The sequence below is a fragment of the Aquarana catesbeiana genome, linkage group LG11, assembly GCF_042186555.1.
Source record: "Aquarana catesbeiana isolate 2022-GZ linkage group LG11, ASM4218655v1, whole genome shotgun sequence".
NCBI lineage: Eukaryota > Metazoa > Chordata > Amphibia > Anura > Ranidae > Aquarana > Aquarana catesbeiana.
Genome location: NC_133334.1, coordinates 181,277,887 through 181,294,939, shown reverse-complemented (window position 1 = coordinate 181,294,939; position 17,053 = coordinate 181,277,887). Strand labels below are relative to the sequence as shown.

Below are 17,053 nucleotides of genomic sequence, written 5' to 3'. Positions count from 1 at the left end.
GCCGCCATAATCCCAGGCCAATGTAAACATCACTTTTCTTACATTAAAATTGTTTTCAGTGTGCACTGTACCTGCAGTTAAGGGGTGAGGACAAGAAAAGTGTCTGTTTCACATACCTGGTTGCATTGGTGTGCGCAACCTATTGCATTAGGGTGTGCACACCAAAGCTCAAAGCCCAAAGCTGCGGCGAATGGTGGGTGTGACCCAATTGCATTTGCAGTGGTAGAGGCTTAAAGGGACGTGGTAAAACAAAAGCCTTCCTGTACCCATAAAATATGCTTTTGGTCCTCCCTCCACCCAGTAGGGCCTTTCAAACTGATGCGGTGTCGTTTTTGCCGCACCATGGATGCATTGCAGTGTTCCCGCAGTTTTTGTGTGGCTTAGCTGTGGTTTGCCATAGACTTCTATTATATCTTATGGTTTTGGTGCGCTTTCTGAAACAAAAAAACTGAAAGCGGGGTCTTGATGTGCTTTCAGAAAGTGCACCAAGCCATGGTCTATTGCAAATCGCAGCTAATCTACATGAAAGCTACAGGTACACTGTGCTGCACCCATGGTGTGTGAAAACTGCACTAAAAGACATACTGACTGTTAATTATCACTAACCTCTGTTAATTACTACTGACCCTGGAACTCTGCTTCACTTACTACTGACCTATGAGTCACTTCTGAGCTCTGCATCACTTTCTATAGAATTCAAAGGTCAGTGCTAGGTGATGCAGAGCTCAGTGCTAAGTGAGGCAGAGTTCAGATGTCAGTGCTAAGTGAGGCAGAGTTCAGAGGTCAGTGCTAAGTGAGGCAGAGGTTAGGGTTCAGTGCTAAGTTAGGTCAGTGCTAAGTGAGGTAGAGTTCAGAGGTCAGTGCAACCTGAGGGGGAGTACAGAGTCCAGAGGTCAATGCTAAGTGAGGCAGAAGTCAGGGGTCAGCAGTGACAGAGTGCAGCAGTGATGGTCTGTCTCACCTCTGCACTGTTTACTTCTGTTCTCCTTCTCCCTGGACTCTTCACAGAACTCAGGATACTGCAGCTCCAACTCTTCTCCTTCTTCTGCTATTCCCTGGTCCAGCAGGCAGAGCTAAATTACAGCTACTCATAGTCCCACTCACTAGACCAGGGAATAGGAGAAGGGGAAGAAAAGCCAAAGCTGCAGTACCCCAAGTACTGTGAAAAGCCCCAGGGAGAAGAACAGACATAAGCAAATCCTCTTTCTATCTCTCCCCGACAGCTGTGCTTGTTACAGGCAGATACAGTGGAAACGCTGTTTGTTTATATCAGGGAAGGGGTAGGTGCTAAAAGACAGCACAGTGAGTAGGGGGTAGGGGCTATGATTGTCTTGTTGCCCTGCCCCGTGCTGGCCTTTAGCACCCGCCCCCTCCCTGTATAAAGCCAAGCACTCTCAATCACAGCCTCAACTCCCTACTCCCTGTGCCAGCCCTTTACTACCCTCCACCTCTCAGGAATAAACAAGCATTGTTTCTTCTGTAGCGGACTATGACAAGCGCAACTGCAGGGGAGACACAGAAGCTAGGAGCAGAGGGCCAGAACGGCTTTGCGATTCAGCCTGGATTGGCGGGAACCAAGATTTAATTGAAATTTCGGGATGGTCCCGCCCAATCCAGGGCACTTGGGAGGTATGCATAGTGGGTGATTAGGATGTGCCCAAGCATATCTGGCACACCCTGTGTGCACGAATATGCCTGGCTGATTCAATTCAGTCACTGCCGGGAGCCACAAATAAGGATTTCTATACTGTAATAGAGTTGTATTATCAATGGAAATCACAAAGTGCTAGGCCCTGCATCCATGCCTCTATTACATATGATTATAGAAAGTTAATTGCAGTTCTAGAGGGATCCCTGATGCCTTTGACATTCTCGGTCGATTGTTACATCTAAATGTATACATCTAATATAGTTTAAAAAGCACAGTTATATGTTATGTAAATATTTTAACATGTATAGGTGTTTTATTGGAAATCTTTAAGCTCATGTTACTTTTTACAGTAGCAACATATCTATGATTTAGTAACCTTCAGGTTCCTGCTTGCAGGTTTAGCTTATCTTCATAGTGCCTGGATATTTCCTAAAATCTTGATGTTCTACCTTGGCCAATAACTGCTTGGTTGAAATTGGACTTTTTTGGGGATCCCTGGGTGCTTTGAAGGTAAATGATGCCAGGACACAACCTCTTGGAGCAACCTGTCAGATGTACCTAAGGCCACTTTACAAAATGGCTAGTGAGGAGGCTTATTACATTTAAAAGTCAATAGAAAGGATTTGAACGGCATATGTTCTGTTTATTGACTAAAAAACTGTGTGGTTGATAATTGCAATCCTTGGATCCCCTAGAGATAAATTGAGCTAGCAAGCAGGTTCCTAGAGGTGCCTGCCTTATGGAGCTAGGGCCTCCTAACAAAATAGGGTGAGTCCATAGGTTCCTTAGCAGACAGCAAAAACTGTTTCTAATTTGAAGTTATAAATGTGGGTGGGCAAATAATTTTCCCAAGGGGCCATGGAAGAAACTGGGACTGCTGTGGAGGGCTGAACCAACAGGCTGACAATAACGCTGCTCAGTATTAATTTTGGACCTGGGAAGGTCCCCAAGTATGTAAACATATAGAAAAAAAACAACTGGCACTAGGAATACTAGGTACAACTGCTCAGGAAATTGTATGAACACTCACTGTTCTTAAACCCCATACGCTATAAGATTTTCTGCAGATTTTTGTCTTCAGATTTACCAAAACCATATAATATGAGGTCTAACCTTAAGAGTTTAAATTTGTATTTCATCAGGCAGGCCTTTGCACTACATGGTTTTGGTAAATCTGAAGACAAAAATCTGCAGAAAATCTAATAGTGTGTATGGGGCTTTAGAAGCTGTAGTGAGGAAAAGATCTGCTGGTCGCAATATTGGCTGGTAAAATCTGTGAAGGAGCTGACAGGCACAAGGGTTAATTACCTGATCTGCCAATCTGAATGCTGGTGTGTGACTGACAAATTCAAGGGGATAACTGGCAGATTTGCAAGCACTGGAAAGAGAAAGCCTGAGATTGGTACAGTGGGGATTTCTGCACATCCTGCTGTGAAGAATAGGCACACAGCTCCTGGAGTGTGCAAATTTGGTTCTGATGCCAATAGGAAGAACTTGGCCAGGCAGCCGAGTGGTGGGAGAGCATTAGTATGTCTTCTAGGCAATGTGTTTGCCTAGGAGACCTTCAGGTGCTCTACCACCAGAGCCAAGCCTCCCCGCTCTATCAAACAGCTCCTCATGTTCTCTCCTTCTAGTGCTTGCAGAAGTGCCAATTATCTCCCTGAGCCTGTCAGTCCAGGTTAAACAAGCACAGGTCCAGTGCTTGTAGCTCTCCACGTGGACCTCTATCAGCATGCTTCTCTGTGCCTATCAGCTTCCTCAGTGAGGAAGCTGACAGGCCCAGAGAGGCAATGCTAACAGTGGATGCATTGCTTGTCAGACAGGGACAGCCATAGGGCTGGATGTGACCCAGGAGCTGTAAAATTCCCAGGACTGAGCTACACTGTTGAATTCACCCTTGGCCCATTTTGCATGTTCATGGTTCGCCTAAACTATGAACTTATGTGTCCAGGCACCAAAAGCAAACCCCCATAATGCTTTGCCTGACTTGTGAATTGTGGTCAAGAGGAAGAAAATGGCCAATGTCCATTCCTTTCACTAAAGACAACTTTCCCATCAGCCTGTAGTCGGTGTCTTTTGTAGTTGGAGCACAAAGCAACAGCTGAAAGCTTTGTGAGGGAGAGATATTTGTTAGTGCTAGTGTACTATCTACAGAAGTATAAAGTGCTATATTCACTGTTGAATGATGCAGCTGCTACATTACAGTGAATTGCAGTCTGGTGGCCTACAGAGAATAGAGTATACCCCCATATTCACTGTTCTGTTCAGTGCTCCATCACTGAATTGCATTGCAGTTTGTACCACCTATTGTATTCACAGTGAATAGACCCAACAGTTCTTTTTTAGGGCTACCTTTTTCTGTGCCAGCTACAACTTCTACTGTTGGCTCCCCCTTTTCTTTTTTCTTTTTGTTCATTTGATATGCACTTTACTTTTTCTTAGTTTTATATTATTTAATTTTTATCTTCTGCAAAAAAAAAAAAAAATAATAATTTTGTTTTTGTTTTGGCGATTTGAGTTTAGTTTTTTTTTGAGGGAGGCAACTTTTATTTATTTTATTTCTATTTTGACAGGGTATTTTAACTTGCTTTTTTTAGGGGATGGGGTGTGTGTACTTTTTGTTGACACAGGCAAATCTGTCCTTTGTTAGGGGCAAATCACAGCAAACTATTGTTGTTCAGTTCAATGCACCAAATCACCACAGTGGCAAGTTCCCCAAAGCAGCAGAATCTCAATCCCCATATTGCCATAGCTGCTACCACCCCTATTGTCATCATGCCTTGGAGGCCTAAAAGCATAGGCAGAGGTTCTTTATATGCAGCTAGTAGAGAGTGAACAGTATATCCACAGGGCAAAGCGGTAGTTGGGCTGCACCTATGAGAGGTATGGCACGCCTTCCTTTCTTTTCTGGCTTGACTGAGCATGCTATACAGCCAGAGCACACGGGAGGTGGTGGAATGGATAACTAAGCCTCAATCCTCCTCCTCCTCTTTCTCCCAGGTGCAGACTAGTGCAGCATGATGAGCAGCTGCAAATGCACCCTCTTATTCTTCTTTAATCTACCTTAGACCCACATACTGGCAATGAGGAGTTGGCTGCATTATTTAAGCAAACCATCAACAGATGTTGCATAAAGAGCACATGGCATATACATAGCTCCCAACCATTCTTGATTTTGAGGGACTGTCCCTGATTTGGAACAAAGTCCCTCTGTCCTTCTTTCCTCCTCATTTGTCCCTCATTTTGGTCTGATCTACAGTATACAGTTGTGTATAAAATGCACTTTTTAGCTTTTAAAAAGTGTTTCCCAGTGCTAAACCTTTCATCCAATTTCTAAATTGTTGAATTTGTAAATTGAAAAAGCCAGTATAAAGGAATAGTAGTGGTAAAAAAAGCATTTTTTTATTTTGAATAATTCTCCTTTAAGGGGGCTCTGACTTCCTAGACGCTTCCTGCATCCCAGCTCTTCCCTCCACAGCCATCCAGACCCTGAAAGATGCACTACACAGTGGCAACCCCTGATGATGATGATCTCTTAATGACATGCGTGTGTTGACCTTACATCTTGAAAGTGCATTTTACTTTGAGCAATAAATTATGTTGTTAATACTAAACTTAGATGTGCCTCCATCCCCCTTTCTTTTTGTCCGCTCTGCATAGCTGTTCTCTAAGAGGCAGTCAGATGGAAACAGACCGCACTGTCATCTGATCTGATCCACCAGGCAGATGGGGAATTAATCCCCTATCCGTCTGTTTTTGGCTGACAGGATTGGATGCCTTTGGATGCCAGCTGGTTCAATCAGGCCTGCCTAAAAAACTGACAGGTGGACCTGATCGGATCGACCCATGCAAAACCAGCCTTATTCTGTGCACTCCTAGCCTGCTTCCTACTCTTTGTACACGCACACTCCAGCCTGATTCCAGTGATCCCTGTGCACTCATAACATGCCCAGTGCTTCTGTGCATTTTCATTGCACTTCTACCCTCTAGCGGTGCCTCTGTGTGTTTCCATGCATTTCTGCCAGCTTTGGTTGTACTACCTACTGACCAGTGATCTAAGCGTCTTAGCACTTACAGTACCTGTTACCTTGCCAATTACCTGCATTCACAGCAGCTGCTTGCTTGTGTGAATCAGACGGCTGCAACCTGGGAGTCATACGCAACAAAACTATCTCAACCTTCAGGAGTTATATCAAAAGACGAGGCGGCTCCTTAGACTCGGTACCTTGACTCTTCTAAGAGTTCCTACTAGTGATGAGGCAAACTGTCCCAGGCCCCCAGTGGACCAGGCAGAGGACTCCAAACCACTGGATGGTGAAGCTGGTGTAGTCAGGCTGCGCGCTGGATGTGACGTCACCAATACCAAACAATTTTGGACATTTGCATGCCCCTGTAGCTCCTATTTAAACTTTTCAGGCTGTCCACACATGATTTGATAATGGGCCACACCCAAAATTACATAGTTACATAGTTAGTCAGGTTGAAAAAAGACACAAGTGCATCTAGTTCAACCAATAACAAAAAAATAAATCCTATACTCACAGTTGATCCAGAGTAAGGTGAAAAACCCCAGAAAAGCATGATCTAATATTCTACAGCATGGGAAAAAATTATTTCCTGATCTCCTAAGAGGCAATTGGATATTTCCTGGATCAACTTTACCTATAAATGTTAGTGCCCAGTTATATTATATACATTTAGGAAAGAATCCAGGCCATTCTTAAAGCACTCTACTGAGCTGGCCAGAACCACCTCTGGAGGAAGTCTATTCCACATTTTCACAGGTCCTACTGTGAAGAAAGATTTCCATGTTTGGAGATGAAATCTCTTTTCCTCTAGGAGTAAAGAGAGCACCCGTGTCCTCTGTGGTGACCTTAAAGTAAAAAACTCTAAACCAAGTTCACTATATGGATCCCTTATTTATTTGTACATGTTGATCATATCCCCCCTTAATCTCCTCTTCACAAGAGAGAATAAATTCAGTTCCTCTAGTCTATCCTCAAAGCTGAGCTCCTCCATGCCTCGTATCAGATTGGTTGCCCCTTCTCTGCACTTGCTCTAGTTCCCCGATAGCCTTTTTTGTGAACTGGTGCCCAAAATTGAACTGCATACTCCAGATGAGGTATTCCTAATGATTTGTACATGGGCAAAATTATATCTATAATCAGGTTCATAAATATTGGGACATCGACACAATTCTAATCTTTTTGGCTCTATACACCACCACAATGGATTTGAAATTAAACAAACAAGATGTGCTTTAACTGCAGACTTTCAGCTTTTATTTGAGGGTATTTACATCCAAATCATGTGAACGGTGTAGAAACTACAACAGTTTTTATATGTGCCTCCCACTTTTTAAGTGACCAAAAGTAATGGGACAGATTAACAGTCATCCATCAAACTTTCACTTTTTAATACTTGGTTGCAAATTCCTAGCAGTCAATTACAGCCTGAAGTCTGGAACACATAGACTTCACCAGATACTGGGTTTCATCCCTGGTGATGCTCTGCCAGGCCTCTACTGAAACTGTCTTCAGCTCCTGTTTGTTCTTGGGGCATTTTCCCTTCAGTTTTGTCTTCAACAAGTGAAATGCATACTCAATCGGATTTAGGTTTGGTGATTGACTTGGCCATTGCATAACATTCCAGTTCTTTCCCTTAAAAAAGTCTTTGGTTGCTTTCGCAGTATGCTTCGGGTCATTGTCCATCTGCACTGTGAAGCGCCGTCCAATGAGTTCTAAAGTATTTTGCTGAATATGAGCAGATAATATTGCCCGAAACACTTCAGAATTCATCCTGCTGTTTTTGTCAGCAGTAACATCATCAATATATACAAGAGAACCAGTTTCATTGGCAGCCATACATGCCCACGCCATGACACTACCACCACCATGCTTCACTGATGAGGTGGTATGCTCTGGATCATGAGCAGTTCTTTTCTGTCTCCATATTCTTCTCTTCCTATCACTCTGGTACAAGTTGATCTTGGTCTCATCTGTCCATAGGATGTTGTTCCAGAACTGTGAAGGCTTTTTTAGATGTTGTTTGGCAAACTCTAATCTGGCCTTCCTGTTTTTGAGGCTCACCAATGGTTTACATCTTGTGGTGAACCCTCTGTATTCACTCTGGTGAAGTCTTCTCTTGATTGTTGACTTTGACACACATACACCTACCTCCTGGAGAGTGTTCTTGATCTGGCCAACTGTTGTGAAGGTTGTTTTCTTCACCAGGGAAAGAATTCTTTGGTCATCAACCACAGTTGTTTTCTGTGGTCTTCCGGGTCTTTTGGTGTTCCCGAGCTCACCAGTGCGTTCTTTTTAAAGGATGTTCCAAACAGCGGATTTGGCCACACCTAATGTTTTTGCTATCTCTGATGGGTTTGTTTTGTTTTTTCAGCCTAATGATGGATTTCTTCACTGATAGTGACAGCTCTTTGGATCTCATATTGAGAATTGACAGCAACAGATTCCAAATGCAAATAGCACACTTGAAATGAACTCTGGACCTTTTATCTGCTCCTTGTAAATGGGATAATGAGGGAATAACACACACCTGGCCATGGAACAGCTGAGCAGCCAATTGTCCCATTACTTTTGGTTAAAAAGTGGGAGGCACATATACAAACTGTTGTAATTCCTACACTGTTCACCTGATTTGGATGTAAATACCCTCAAATTAAAGCTGAAAGTCTTCAGTTAAAGCACATCTTGTTCATTTCATTTCAAATCCATTGTGGTGGTGTATAGAGCCAAAAAGATTAGAATTGTGTTGATGTCCCAATATTTATGGACCTGACTGTATCTCTCTGGAGACCATACCTCTCAATACAAAGGATTTTGTTTGTTTTGGAAACCGCGGCTTGGCATTGCATACTATTATTAAGCTTATGATCTACCAAAACCCCCAGATCCTTCTCCACTTTGGATCACCCCAGTTGTACTCCCCCTAATATGTATGATGCATGCATATTCTTAGCCCCCAAGTGCATAACTTTACATGTATCTACATTAAACCTCATCTGCCACATAGTCATCTAATTAAACAGTGCATTGAGGTTGGCTTGTAAGTTGGAAACATCCTGTAAGGACATTATTCCACTGCATAGCTTGGTGTCATCTGCAAAGCCTGAAATGGAACTTTTAGAATGCGTTGTCATAACTACAGCCTGCTGACAGCCTTCAATCTGCTCTACTACTGCATCTGCGTTCCATCTCAAGCCTCGCTGTGGTGAGTTAGTCCAACATCGCTCTGTGTTGGTGACGTCACATCTGGCATGCCACCCGACTACACCAGCTGCACCAGCTGGCAGTTTGGAGTCCTTTGCCTGGTCCACTGGGGGCCTCTCTTCATCACTGACCCTTACAGGTTCAACAGTGATCTGTCATTCCTTCCATTGGGTGGATGCCCATGAGACATCTGGCACCTACACACCTTTTGGCTGCCCCAGCACCGACCCTAATATGCCTGACGAGGTTTAAGTGAGATCGAGGCTCATAATCAAGTAAAATTTGTTTAACATAGATTGCCTGTCAGCCATATTTTAACCCTTTCCATTCTTGGAATCCTTTGACTTTGGTTTGTAGCCATCACCCACCCATTTTCCACTCTTCTGGTGCTTTAGGGCCTTCAAAAATTTGACAGGTAGTCAGAAAATTAGATGTGTAATTGTTGCCCCTCGAAAGCTCTTTGGATTTTGGGCCCCTTTGTGTGGCTAGGCTGTGAAAGTGTCTCATGCATGTGGTATCGCCACACCCAGGAGGAGTAGAAGAATGTGTTTTGGGGTGTATTTCTATGTATGCCTATGATATGTGTTATGCCCTGTACACACGGTCGGACTTTCCGACGGAATATGTGCAATCGGAGCTTGTTGTCGGAAATTCCGACCGTGTGTGGGCTCCATCTGACTTTTTCCATCGGAATTTCCGACAAAGTTTGAGAGCAGGCTATAAAATTTTCTGACAACAAAATCCGTTTGCGTAAATTCATGTGTGGACAATTGCGACGCACAAAGTGCCATGCATGCTCAGAATAAATTAAGAGAGGAAAGCTATTGGTTACTGCCCCGTTTATAGTACCGACGTGTTTTACGTCACCGCGTTCAGAACGATCTGATTTTCCGACAACTTTGTGCGACCGTGTGTATGCCTCCACAAATGTGATAGGTAGTCAGGAAAATATATAAAAACATGCCCATGGAATGCCTGAAGGTGCTTATTGGATTTTGGGTCCAAGAACCAAGAAGTCTCACAAAAGTGGTACCCCCATACTCAGGAGGTGTAGCAGAATGTGTTTTGGGGTGTAATTGTAAGTATTGCTGTGTGTGTGAGAAATAACTAAGTGTGAGAAATAACTTGTTAAGATGCCTTTATGAAAAAACACACTTTATTTGATTTCTTTATTTTCCAAAAAATTGTAACACAAAAAATGTCAACTTCAAAAAGCTTACCATGCCTTTTTAATACTGCAGACTTTCTAGTTTCCAAAAAGGGGTCATTTGTGGGTTATTTGTACTGTTCTAGCATTTTAGGGCCTGAAGAAATGAGATAGGCAGTCAGTACCTCAGGACTGCTCAATTTTCAAACATACTGTATAATCCATAGATTGTAACTTTCACACAGACTAAATAATGTAGCACCCTCTAGTGTGTGCTACTAGAAGTGATAGTAGGTAAAAACATTTTCTGGCCAGGGATAAACCCTGAGTTACTAAATCTGGGTCAGGGTTACTAGAGGCCAGGGCTGGATGACTCATCTGGCAGCTCTCTAGTGCCTCGCCCTGTTTCTGGGACATTGGAGAATCTTCTAGAACTAGTGGGCAGGGGTAAGGAGGAGCTGCCATGAATATTTAGGGGCCTTTAGCAAATCTCCAGGTTGGGGGCCTGGCAGGGAGCTAAAGAAGCCTTTAACCACTGCACGCAAAATGACGTACCCGTACGTCAGTACTTTGACGCTAAATACTGGGGTTATGGCTACCAGTATTTTCAGGAATGCTCTGCGTTTCTCTTTAAGATAAAAGTGGTCTCTGTGGCGGATTCCCCACAAGATCACTTTTATCGGCGGCAGGAGAGGTGACCACCCCCCTCCCGCCATGCTCCGATCATCTCCGCCACTTACGGTCCTCTCCCGTGGATGCCTGGCTGCCGACTGAGGGGAAGATGGCTCCTGCTCGGCTCCATAGCATGGGAGGGCGGAAGCAACATCAAACATCACTTCCGCCCATAGCTCTTAACCAGTTCCGGACCAGCCGCTGCAGTTTTACTGCGGCAGGTTGACCTGGTTGCGTGAAATCACATAGCTGAACGTTCCACGCGTGGCCGGCTGGGGGCTGATAGCTGGCCTGGACCTGGTGATCGGTCCTGACGAATGAGATCCTTCCCCTGTCTGTGTAACTGTCAACACTGACGGGGAAGTGATGTCATCTCTCGTGTCAGTCTTTTCCGTTCCAGACCAAGAGGAGAGAGCATCTAAAAGTGAGTTGCACAAAACTACACTGACACCAGGTCACAAATAGGCACACAATTCACCCCCTGATCACCCCCCGATCACCCCCCAGTTAACCCCTTCACCACCTGTCACTGTGTCACCCAGAACAGCAATCAGATTTTTTTTTTGATCGCTGTACTAGTTTCATTAGTGACAAAAATCAGTGTTAGGGTAATTAGTGTTAGGCCCAGATAGGTCCAGGGACCCCTCTAACCCCCCCAATAAGGGTTTAACCCCTTGATTACCCCCTGTCACCTGTGATCACAGTATAAGTGTCACGGGTGATGCAGTTTAGCTAGTTTACTTTTTATAGCGTCAGGGCACCCGCCGTACCCAATAACCCAAATAATTTATCCAATAAGGGTTTAACGCCCTGATCACCCAGTGGGTGATCAAAATTAGGTTTTAGCGTCAGATAGGGTCTGCGTCGCCACAGGCAGCGTCAGATTAGTGCCAGTAGCGCTAACACCCACACACGCACTATACGCCTCCCTTAGTAGTATAGTGTCTGAACGGATTGATATCTGATCTGATCAGATCTATATTAGTGTCCCCAGCAGTTTAGGGTTCTCAAAAATGCAGTGTTAGTGGGATCAGCCCAGATATTTGCTAGCACCTGCGTTTAGCCCCTCCGCCCAGCCCAGCCCAGCCCACCCAAGTGCAGTATTAATCGATCACTGTCACTTAAAAAACACATAACTGCAGCGTTTGCAGAGTCAGGCCTGATCCCCGCGAACGCTAACAGTTTTTTTTGGTAGCGTTTGAAGCAGTTGCTGACAGTCAGGTGCTTTTTTACCTTTGAGTCTCACTACTGTACCAGTAAACTTAGAGACCATAATGTCAAATCGAAGGTACAGTAGTAAAGAGGCCTACACGTTTCTGAGCATGACAGATAGTGAAGAAGAAATCACTCAACTGTCAGATTCAGGCTCATAATACGAACCTGTAGACAGCAGCGGCACCCTGGCAGATAGCTCTGACGACGGAGTTGTGGTCCCTGCCAAGGTCAGGCGTACCAGACCCCAATCTTCTGCTGTCATTGAGGTGCAAGAACCGCAGGTCCCTCGTATGGAGCAGAGAGCCAGTACTAGTGCCGCTCATCCTTCTAGTGAACTGGCAAACACCAGCGGCCTAGTACATCCTGGTCGTACATCCAGCAACACTCGGTGACGTGGCGAGTCCCATAAGTGCAGTTCAAGCTGGCGAGGTGGCAAGCACGAGTAGTGTCCCGCTGCCACCAAGAAGAAGACAAAGATAGGCCCCTTGAGCCCATAGTGCCGTTCCTGCTGCATTCGCCAATCCTAATTGGGAACCCACCACTTCTGCAGCACCCGTACTTCCCCCATTCACTGGCCAACCCGGAATTCGGGTGGAAACAGTTGATTTTACGTCACTTGATTTTTATTCGCTGTTTTTCAACGAAGATCCCTATAGAGCTATTGTGGACCAAAGCAATTTATATGCTGGTCAGTTCATCACCGCTAATCCCCAGCTGACCCTTGCCAGAGATTGGAGACCAATTACGGTCTCTGAATTTAAGACCTTCCTGGGCCTATCCCTCCTCATGGACTTAACTAAAAAGAGTGAGTTGCGGTCATATTGGTCCACTGACCCAATTCACCATATGCCCTTGTTCTCTGCCTCCTTGGCAAGGACACGATACGAGCAGATCTTGCGGTTCATGCCCTCGTAAACCACTTGAACCAACGTTTTGCAGCCTTGTTTACTCCTGATCAAGTTGTCTGCATTGATGAGTCCCTGATTAAGTTTTCTAGCCGCTTGTCTATCAAACAGTATCATCCCAGCAAGCGTGCCAGATACGGGGTCAAGATGTATAAGCTCTGTGACAGGGCCACACGCTGTACATATACTTTTATGGTTTATGAGGGAAGAGATAGTCACGTAGAGCTGGAGAACTGCCCAGACTACATAGGGAGCTCTGGTAAGATAGTGTGGGACTTGGTGTCACCTTTCTTCGGAAAGAGGTACGGGGTCTCGAAAGATGTGATGGCCATCACATTTTGAGAGACCCTAATCTGCAACGTTCAGTTTACAGTTTTTTTTACAGTTTTTATAGAAGTGAAAAAAGTAAAAAAAAAAAAAAAAAACCTTTTATAAGCAGTGGGAGGGAACGCCTCCCCCTCCCACAGTCTTCCGTGGTTTTCTTGGGCTCTCCTGTCTCAACAGGGAACCCGAGAACGCAGCCGGTGGTTCAGCCAGCTGACCATAGAGCTGATCAGAGACCAGAATGGCTCCGATCATCTCTATGGCTTAAAAAAACGGAAGCTACTAGCATTTCATGACTTAGGTTTCGCCGGATATAAACAGCGCCATTGGGAAATTGGCAAAGCATTTTATCACACTGATCTAGGGTCTAATAGACCCCATTTTTTTCAAAAAAGAGTACCTGTCAATACCTATTGCTATCATAGGGGATATTTACATTCCCTGAGATAACAAAAAAAATTATTTAAAAAAAAATGAAAGGAACAGTTTAAAAATATAATAAAAAAGCAAAATAATAAAAAAAAAAAAAAAAAAGCACCCCTGTCCCCCCCAGGCTCACGCGCAAAGGTGAATGCAGGCGTTGGTCTGGTGTCATATGTTAGCAGCAATTGCACCATACATGTGAGGTATCACCACAAAGGTCAGATTGAGGGCAGTAATTTTAGCAGTAGACCTCCTCTGTAGATCTAAAATGGTAACCTGTAAAGGCTTTTAAAGGCTTTTAAAAATGTATGTAGTTTGTCGCCGCTGCAAGTTTGTGTGCAATTTTAAAACATGTCATGTTTGGTATCCATTTACTCGGCATAAGATCATCTTTTTTATTTCATCAAACATTTGGGCAATATAGTGTGTTTTAGTGCAATAAAATTTTTAAAAGTGTGTTTTTTCCAAAATAATTGCGTTTGAAAAAATTGCTGCGCAAATACTGTGTGAAAAAAAAATGCAACACCCACCATTTTAATCTGTAGGGCCTTTGCTTTAAAAAATATATAACGTTTGGGGGTTCAAAGTAATTTTCTTGCAAAAAAAAAAAAAAATTTTTCATGTAAACAAAAAGTGTCAGAAAGGACTTTGTCTTCAAGTGGTTTGAAGAGTGGGTGATGTGTGACAATAGCTTCTAAATGTTGTGCATAAAATGCCAGCACAGTTCAAACCCTCCAAATTACCCCTTTTTTGGAAAGTAGACACCCCAAGCTATTTGCAAGTCACACGTTTCGGGAAAATTACACTTTTTTTTTTTTTTTGCACAAAATTGTCACTAAATTATATATTGTTCAAATATGACATGATTATATGTGGAATTACACCCCAAAATGCATTCTGCTGCTTCTGAGTATGGTGATACCTCATGTGTGATTTTTTTTGGGAGCCTAGCCACGTACAGGACCCCAAAAACCAATCACCGCCTTCAGGATTTCGAAGGGTGTAAATTTTTTATCTTACTCCTCACTACCTATCACAGTTTTGAAGGCCATACAATGCCAAGATAGCACAAACCCCCCAAATGACCCCATTTTGGAAAGTAGACACCCTAAGCTATTTGAGAGGCATGTTGAGTCCATGGAATATTTTATATTTTGCCACAAGTTGCGGGAAAATTTTTTTTTTTTTTTTGCACAAAGTTGTCACTAAATGATCTATTGCTCAAACATGCCATGGGCATGTGTGAAATGACACCCCAAAATACATTCTTCTGCTTATCCTGTGTACAGGGATACCTCATGTGTGAGACTTTTTGGGAGCCTAGCCATGTACAGGACCCCAAAAACCAAGCACCGCCTTCAGGCTTTCTAAAGGCGTAAAATTGTGATTTTACTCCTCACTACCTATCACAGTTATAGAGGCCCTGAAATGTCCAGATAGCACAACCCTCCCCCCCCCAAATAACCTCATTTTGGAAAGTAGACACCCCAAGGTATTTGCTAAGAGGCATGGTGAGTATTTTGCAGATCTCATTTATTTTTGAAAATGAAGAAAGAAAAGAAAAATGTATTTTTTCTTTTTTTCAATTTTCAAAACTTTGTGACAAAAAGTGAGATCTGCATAATACTCAACATGCCTCTCAGCAGATAGCTTGGGGTGTCTACTTTCCAAAATGGGGTAATTTGGGGGGGTTTTGTGCTAACTGGGCATTTCATGGCCTCTGAAACTGTGATAGGCAGTGAGGAGTGAAATAAAAAATGTACGCCCTTAGAAAGCCTGAAGGCGGTGATTGGTTTTTGGGGTCCTGTACGCGGTCAGACTGCCAAAAAGTTCCACACATGTGGTATCCCCGTACTTAGGAGAAGCAGCAGAATGTATTTTGGGGTGTAATTCCACATATAACCATGTCATGTTTGAACAATATATCATTTAGTGACAAAGTTGTGTAGAAAAAATTAAATATTATAAATATTCCATGGCCTCAACATGCCTCTCAGCAAATAGCTTGAAGTGTCTTCTTTCCAAAATGGGGTCATTTGAGGGGGGGGGGGGGGTTGTACTGCCCTGCCATTTTAGCACCTCGAGAAATGTGATAGGCAGTCATAAACTAAAAGCTGCATAAATTCCAGAAAATGTACCCTAGTTTGTGGACGCTATAACTTTTGCGCAAACCAATATTATATTATTATAATATTATACGCTTATTGACATTTTGTTTTTACCAAAGACATATGGCTGAGTACAGTTTGGCCTAAATGTATGACTAAAATTGAGTTTATTAAATTTTTTTTTATAACAAAAAGTAGAAAATATAATTTTTTTTCAAAATTTTCGTTCTTTTTCCGTTTATCGCAAAAAATAAAAATCGCAGAGGCAATCAAATACCATCAAAAGAAAGCTCTATTTGTGGGGAAAAAAAGGACGCAAATTTAGTTTGGGTACAACATTGCATGACTGCGCAATTACCAGTTAAAGCAGTGCAGTGCCAAATTGTCGAAAGTCCTCCAGTCATTGAGCTGCCAAATCCTTTCAGGACTGAAGTGGTTAAAGGAGAATTTTTTTTTTTTTTTTTTTACCCCAGATCTCGTATTTACGAGGTCCTGTCATGCTTCTTTTTCTATTACAAGGGATGTTTATATTGCTTGTAATAGGAATAAAAGTGTCAAAATAAAAAATTTAAAGTAAAATGAATAAGAGAAAATTTTTTTTTTTTTAAAGTGGGCAGTCCTGACGAGCTCGCGCGCAGAAGCAAACAAATACGTGAGTAACGCCGGCATATAAAAACGGTGTTCAAACCACACATGTGAGGTAACGAGGCGATTGTTACAGCGAGAGCAATAATTCTAGCCCTAGACCTCCTCTGTAACTCAAAACTGGTAACCTGTAGAAATTTTTAAACATCGCCTATGGAGATTTTTAAGGGTAAAAGTTTGTCGCCATTCCACAAGTGAGCGCAATTTTGAAGCGTGACATGTTGGGTATTAATTTACTCGGCGTAACATTATCTTTCACAATATAAAAAAAGGTTCAGCTAACTTTACTGATGTCTTATTTTTTAATTTAAAAAAGTGTATTTTTTCTAAACAAAGTGCGTTTGTAAGACCGCCGCTGTGCAAATACCTTGTGACAGAAAGTACAACAACCACTATTTTATTCTCTAGGGTGTTAGAAAAAAAATATATAATGTTTGGGGTTCTAAGTAATTTTCTAGCAAAAAAAAAAAATTGATTTTAACTTGTAAACAACAAGTGTAAAAAAGAGGTTCGGTCCTTAAGTGGTTAAATAGACATGGGTTATGCCAGCAAGGGAGTCGGGTGGAGGATGGAGAAGCAGTGCTTAGGAGAGGCTGTAGTTGGCCCTTAAGGGACCCCTTACTGGGGGGGGGGGGAGGGGTTACCTTGGGCCAGGGCTTAGGAAAGCTGGCCTGGAAGGATCCTACCATAGGAGGCAGTTGGAAAGATTCATGCCAGAAAGGCGGCGGGAAGGA

General features: G+C 43.1%; 1 protein-coding gene across 28 annotated transcripts in view; it reads right to left on the bottom strand.

Annotated features, from left to right (window-relative positions):
- Positions 1 to 17,053, bottom strand: part of NRXN2 (neurexin 2) — a 3,426,600-nt gene that overhangs the window by 1,657,876 nt on the left and 1,751,671 nt on the right. The window lies entirely within an intron of this gene.